Genomic DNA, 7,500 nt, shown 5'->3' on the forward strand with positions numbered 1-7,500 from the left:
TGACGTCTAACGCTGCCACCATCAGACATCGAGGATCCCGGCCGTTGGTGCGATGGAACGTCCTGGCGTACTGTCCCTTCTCGATGACCCTCTCTATAGCTTGGACCGTAGAGCGTCCACGGCGGAAGCCGTATTGGTCCTGTGATAGGCGAGGTGCGCTCTCATCCTCGAGATGTTCATTGAGGCGGTTCAAAACCAGTCTCTCGAACCCCTTAGGTGCCGCTCCCAGCATCAGCAGTGGACGACTTGACGACGGTTCGCCCGGTGGTTTGCCTGGTTTCGGGATGAGCGCCAGGCGTGCCACTTTCCACGATGCCGGAATCTCGCCGCTCTGCAGGACCTCATTGTAGGCCCGCACGAACACTTCCGGGTGCTCCCTCATCGCGGTCTTCACTGCCGCGTTGGGAATTCCATCGAGGCCCGGCGCCTTTGATGTGGCCATCCCCTCAGCGATGCAAAGGATCTCCTCACGGGTGACTGGTCGGATGGGCTCTTCGTCCTCGTCGCTTTCCGTCGCAATCGGCGGCCACTCGAACGATGGGTGGGCCGGGAAGAGGGCGTCGATGATCGGCTCCAGCACAGAACGGTCCAGTTCTGGCGGCGCTCGACTGCGCAGCTTGGCCATAACCACTCGATACCCCAACCCAAACACATCGTCCTCGACTCCGTCGATGAGCTCCTGCATGCAGCGCTCTTTGCTGCGCTGGATCTCCCGTTCCAAAGCCCTACGGTCGTCCAGCAAGCGGGCTGAAGCGGCGATACGGTCGTCGGTCTGCGTTGCTGTGCGTAGCCTGGCCTCGGCAGCTTCGCACGCATCTCGCGCCCTCGCGATTTCCGGGTTCCACCAGTATAACGTCGGAGCCTGCCGGAAATTGGTCTTGTGGATCCTCTCCATCGTTGCGTCGCACGCTTCTGTGAGCCCCCTGATCAGGCCCTCAGGTGTGCTTACATCGTCGAAACGGCCGATCCCAAGCGCCAGCTTAAAACAAGCCTGATTGAATTGGCTTGTTTTGTAGCGTGTTCCCGCGTGCCGCGTCATGCCTGCTGTACCGCCGTGCCCGTTGCAGTGTGGCCGATGCTGGTGTTCACGTCGGCCGCTGGTCGAAGGCAGTTTAGCGCTGAACAGCACATAGCTGTGGTCGCTACCGGAGTACCTACTGCTCACACTCCAACTGCCTGGCTCCGCTACGCAGGGACTCGAGAAGCTCACATCGATGACGCTTTCCCGTGCAACACCGTTGCCCTTGAAAGTGGGTGTGTTCCCTCGGTTGAGCGTCCGAAGTCCGAGGTGCTCAACAACACTCAGCAAGTCCTCACCCTTCGCCGTGGTTCTTGAACTGCCCCACTCCTGGTTCCAGGCGTTAAAGTCCCCAGCCAGAACCATGGGATCCTGTCCCGTGAGCGTGAGCTCAACCGCTTCCAGGTAGTCGCCGAGATCCGCTTGTCCGATGTTGGGGGACACATAGCAGCTGGCAAACGTTATCCCGGCTATGGTGGCAACTACCAGCCCAGGCACCGATGAACTCCCCAGTCGTTGGATGGGGTAGCCGCCAGTCGCCACTACCGCTACGCTCTGAGCCTCGTCGACCGCCCACCGCACGCTGTCTCTAGGTGGTTTGTACAGCTCGCACGCTATCACCACCTGCGCTCCGATCTCCCTAGCCGTCTGCAGCATGATGTCCTGCGCTGCACGGCTGCGCCCGAGGTTTATCTGCAAGACCTTCAGACCTTCCGGGTGCAGGACGGGTGTCCTACTCGGTGAGGGCCCTTGCAGACCGCACAGCACACCTCCGCTGTGCAGGCTCGGGCCAGGTGACCCGGTTGGCCGCAGCGGATGCACGCAGCTGTCCGATCCACCTCGCTCCGGCAGCTGGCCCGAAGGTGACCGAATTCCAGGCACCTGAAGCACCGTTGCTCTCGCGACGTCGAAGCCTGTGCCGTCCGCACAAGGCACGAGGTGTACTTTATTAGTACATGTCGGTCCTTCAACTGCTCCGCCGCCTTCTCCGGAACGCGAACGAACGCCACCTTCGTTCCGTTCCAGGCTTTTCGCAGCTGCACGGCAGACTCCTCCACCGGCGACTGTGCAAGGCTGGCTAGAGCCAGCGCCACGTCCTGCTCCTTCGCTAAAGGGTCAATAGCGTCGACCCGGACCTCCACCATTGGCGTCACCAGTCTGGCGGCAGCTGGCTGGTCTCCCCGAGCGCACACCTCCTGCACGCATTTCAGGATCGCAGCCGTATCTGCTCCCTTCTCCACGTCCATTACCAGACGCGAACGCATGGTCCGACGTCCGACCCCCAACTGGCTGTTGAAACGCTGCAACTCGGGAGCTGCTCGTACCAGCTGGTACACCTCGTCCCAGCTCTGGCCCTCCGCCGGTGCAACCTCGATAGCATCCAGCTTTATTTTCCGTTGACGCTGTTGCGCCTGACCTCCACGTTGCGCACCAGACGTACTGGCCACACCTTGCTGTTGCTGCAGCTGGGCCTGCGGCCGTTGCGGCTGGGGCCGTTGTTGCGGTTGCTGCCGCTGCTGCTGCTGCTGACGTTGCGGGAGCTGTGGCCACTGTTGCTGCCGCTGTAGATCAGCCGCCTGCTGACGTGGCGGCTTACGGCGCACCACCTCAACCCAGGAGCCGCCATCCGTCGTCTGAGGTGGCTTGCTCGTTGCCACCACCGCGTCCTGCTGATGTCCACGCTGCTGCGTGGCTCTTTCTGGCTGTTGCTGCACAACAGGCTGGTTATGGCCGATGGACTGCGCCACCAGCGTCGTGAGCAGCTCCCGCTCCTTTCGCAGCTCTTCCCGCAGCTGCAGGTTATCGGCGATCAGCCGCTCCTCCCGTTGTCGCGCCTCGAGACGCGCCTCACGCAGGTCCTGCCGAGCCTGCTCGGCCGCCGTTTCAAGCTGTACACGCAGGAGCGACACCTGCTCCTCCAGCTTCTTAACGACCGTGAGAAGCGTCTCGTTGTCCAGCTTTGCTTCGCTGATCATGCGTCGCACCTCGCTCGACGGGGAACCTCCACAGCCAGTCACCAACTTGGCCGCGTATTTGCTGGAGCTAGTGGCTCCACTCACAGCAACGCCCTCCATTACAGGCGTCAACGGGACAGTGAGCCTCTTGCTCGAGCTCGCTCCTGGTTTGCCTTTGCTGGCAGCACTCGACTCGTCCACCGAGGGAGTGCGCCCCCTCAAAGTCCTATCCATGGCCTTCAGAAGGCCAGCCTGCTTGGTTGGGAATTACTGGATATATATTTGCTTCTTCTGAAACAAAAACAAATATTAATTCCAGCAATAGATGATAAAAACCAATAAGGACTCAAAAAAATTATTTCCAGGTTCGCCTCCTTATCCAGCGTTGAGATCACCGCCTGTCAGTATGCAACCCGCATACACCGACCCGGGTTGCCCGCTGGTACCGACGTTGAAGTCTCCCAAGCGATGCTGGTTGTTGTCTTCACTAGCCGTAATACCGGTACCGACCACCAGGTGACACCACTCGCGAAAGCTCCAGCGGTTCCCAATAGATGGCGCTCTTTGGTGTCTCCGCTAAAGCTCGCTGCCGGTGGTAGACTGCGGACTTGCTCCAGTTCACCGCGGACGTGCTGGATCGCTGTCAGGGGTTCACTGCGAACTTGTTTGACGTCGCTGTCAAGACGCGAACGCGTTCCAAGCCGCACATTCACACGCGCCGACACACCTGACGCCGCTCTGCCGCTATTTTGCACGCACTATTTTATGCACTTTTCGGCTATTTTCTTTGTATTACCGTTTATAAAACCGTTTATCGGTGCCGACACTATGATTTAATAACGCCACTTAATGTTTTAATTCGCCTTTTCTGCGTTATTTCCGCACTTTACTGCTCCCATACAAAATGTATGGGGAGACTTTCAACGCACTTTCCAGGCGAGCATCGTCCTGTTTCACTTATATAACGCCATAGGCGACTAAAGGGCACAATAATTAGGCACTATAAACACTTTGCCGTCCTTTTTCTGCTGTTTTTGCATGCAATTTTTCACTTTTCAAGGGAGCGACACAGAAGCACGTCCTAACACTGCAAATGACAGCTACGCACACACCACAGGGATAACTGGCTTGTGGCCGCCAAGCGTTCATAGCGACGTGGCTTTTTGATCCTTCGATGTCGGCTCTTCCTATCATTGTGAAGCAAAATTCACCAAGCGTAGGATTGTTCACCCTTTCAAGGGAACGTGAGCTGGGTTTAGACCGTCGTGAGACAGGTTAGTTTTACCCTACTGGTGTGTGCTGTTTGCCGCTATCTTAACGGAATTCCTGTGCAGTACGAGAGGAACCACAGGTACGGACCACTGGCTCAATACTAGTTCGACCGGACTTTGGTATGACGCTACGTCCGCTGGATTATGCCTGAACGCCTCTAAGGTCGTATCCAATCCGAGCTGATAGCGCTTCTCAAACCCATTAGGTGATCGGAAGCTAGCGGGCTTAACAACCCTCCGAGATCCGTCGGTGCTGCCCCGCGCACACTGACGTCTCATCCCCGCTATAGCACTAGACTGAGCCGCAACGGGCGGGAGCACGCTGCACGTGGAAGTACCTTACCACAGGGAACCCTGGTGGCTGTGTTTCCGTCGACCGTGGATACAACTAGTTTCGACACCTTCGACCGCCCGCAAACGACGGGACTACAGGCTGGGAGCTGCGAGTTGTAGAGATGCGTTCGCATCGATCCTCTCAGGCGACCCATGCTTGCTGGTGCTCGCGTTCACTTTGGGAATGGAGTGTTCGCGAGAGTGATTGTTGTGTTGTGTGTGTACAGTTGGTGCTTGCGTGCACTCCCATAGTGGAGTGTTCGCGAGCTTAAAACGCTAAGTCCCGATTAATACTCTCCTCGCAACATTATGTGCGTGGCTCCACGCCAAGTGGGATTAGCGGTGCGAAACGCGATTGGTAAAGTCGATGGTGATGTGCGTACCAACAGGCGATTTGTTAAGTCAAATGCGAACTGTGGTGCAACAGGCAATGTGTGTTTATTATCAGGTGTTGTTGGAAGTCAATACGATTTGACTTTCAAAAATTTTTCTAAGTCCCGATTTTTTTTCTCGTCGAGTAACTACAATGCACTATTTCTATCGCAGCGGACTTGCGGTTCATGGCCTAAATGATCGCGAACGAACACGTATTCGCAAAAAAATTTTTGTATGAAAAAGTCACCACTCGGGTACCTCCATACAAAAGTACCAAGTTCGGGTCGAGTGGTCGATGGACGTCGAAGGTGAAAATTTTTCATCATCGAAAATTTTTTCCAAAGTTGAAGCAAATGGGCCCTAGAGTATGAAAAGTGAAACCACGGATCGATTTGAGAAATAAAAATTTTTGTATGAAAAAGTCACCACTCGGGTACCTCCATACAAAAGTACCAAGTTCAGGTCGAGTGGTCGATGGACGTCGAAGGTGAAAATTTTTCATCATCGAAAATTTTTTCCAAAGTTGAAGCAATTGGGCCCTAGAGTATGAAAAGTGAAACCACGGATCGATTTGAGAAATAAAAATTTTTTGTATGGGAGGGCCCCTGCTAGAACATTTTTCCCAAGTGCGACCATTTTACCCAGTGAGTCAAAAAAAATTTTTTTCACGGTGACTCAAAACTTCAATATTAGACTCCCCTGAGTATGAAAAGTGAAACGAAAATCATTTTTGAGAAGAAAAAATTTTTGTATGGGAGGGCCCCTGCTAGAACATTTTTACCAAGTGCGACCATTTTACCCGGTGAGTCAAAAAAAAATTTTTGTATGGGAGGGCCCCTGCTAGAACATTTTTCCCAAGTGCGTCGATTTTGGGTCGCCGACACAAGCTCGGGTCAAAAAAATTTTTTTTTCACGGTGACTCAAAACATCAATTTTAGACTCCCCTGAGTATGAAAAGTGAAACGAAAATCATTTTTGAGAAGAAAAAAATTTGTATGGGAGGGCCCCTGCTAGAACATTTTTCCCAAGTAAATTCGATTTTACCCGGTGAGTCAAAAAATTTTGAAAAAAATATTTTGCCAAAATCGTGTTCATTGCCTATTATAAGGGACCAGGTCAGCTCACACGCATTTTTGGAGACCATATGGAAAGTGCGTCTGGGATTGCGGAAATTAAGTTTAGAGTGTTAAATGATGGTTTCGCAATCCCGAAAGGCTCAAAATCCACCCTAAGGTTCCCCGGGTGAAATGTGGTTTCCAAGGTGTGAGCACTATCGGTGATAGAGTTGGAATGTGATTTCCAGAGCGCAGGGCGACTGGGCTAGAGCGAAAATCATAGACAAAGGTAAGTATTGGACTGAACGACTCGAAGCAAACGAAAATCATAGACAAGGGTAATGGACTGAACGACTCGAAGCAAACGAAAATCACATACAAGAGTAATGGACTGAACGAATCGAAGCAAACGAAAACCGCAAACAAGGGTAATGGACTGAACGAATCGAAGCAAACGAAAACCACAGACAAGAGTAATGGAGTGAACGAATCGAAGCAAACGAAAACCAAAGACAAGAGTAATAGAGTGAACGAATCGAAGCAAACGAAAACCACAGACAAGAGTAATAGAGTGAACGAATCGAAGCAAACGAAAGTCATGGACAAGAGTACTGAAAATCGGACCAAACCTCAAGAAGCACACGAAAATCATGGACAAGAGTACTCAAAAACACGGACCAAACCTATCGAAGCTCACGAAAACCATGAACACAGGGATAACTGAAAACGAACCTACCTATCAGAGCATGTGAAAGCATGGACAAGAGTACTGAAAATCGGACCAAACCTCTAGAAGCACACGAAAATCATGGACAAGAGTACTCAAAAACACGGACCAAACCTATCGAAGCACACGAAAACCATGAACACAGGGATAACTGAAAACGAACCGAACCTCTCGTAGCAAACGAAAAACATGGACAAAATTATTCGAAACGAACCGAAGCTCGATGCGAAAAACATGGAAAAGCAAGCCCGTAAGTCGCACTATCAAGCCCATAAGTCGCACTATCAAGCCCGTTAGTCGCACTATCAAGCCCATAAGTCGCACTATCAAGCCCATAAGTCGCACTATCAAGCCCATAAGTCGCACTATCAAGCCCGTAAGTCGCACCAAAAAGCCCGTTAGTCGCACTATCAGGCCCATAAGTCGCACTATCAGGCCCGTAAGTCGCACCAAAAAGCCCGTAAGTCGCACCAAAAAGCCCGTAAATTGCCCTATCAAGCCCGTTAGTCGCACTATCAGGCCCATAAGTCGCACCAACAAGCCCGTAAATTACCCTATCAAGCCCATAAGTCGCACCAAAAAGCCCGTAAATTGCCCTATCAAGCCCATAAGTCGCACCAAAAAGCCCGTAATTCGCACCAAAAAGCCCGTAAATTGCCCTATCAAGCCCGTTAGTCGCACTATCAGGCCCGTAAGTCGCACCATCAAGCCCGTAAATTGCCCGATAAAGCCCGTAAATTGCCCGATCAAGAGCCAGCGCTGCATT

This window comes from Anopheles moucheti (assembly GCF_943734755.1).
Source record: "Anopheles moucheti chromosome X unlocalized genomic scaffold, idAnoMoucSN_F20_07 X_unloc_6, whole genome shotgun sequence".
In the NCBI taxonomy this organism is placed as follows: Eukaryota; Metazoa; Arthropoda; class Insecta; order Diptera; family Culicidae; genus Anopheles; species Anopheles moucheti.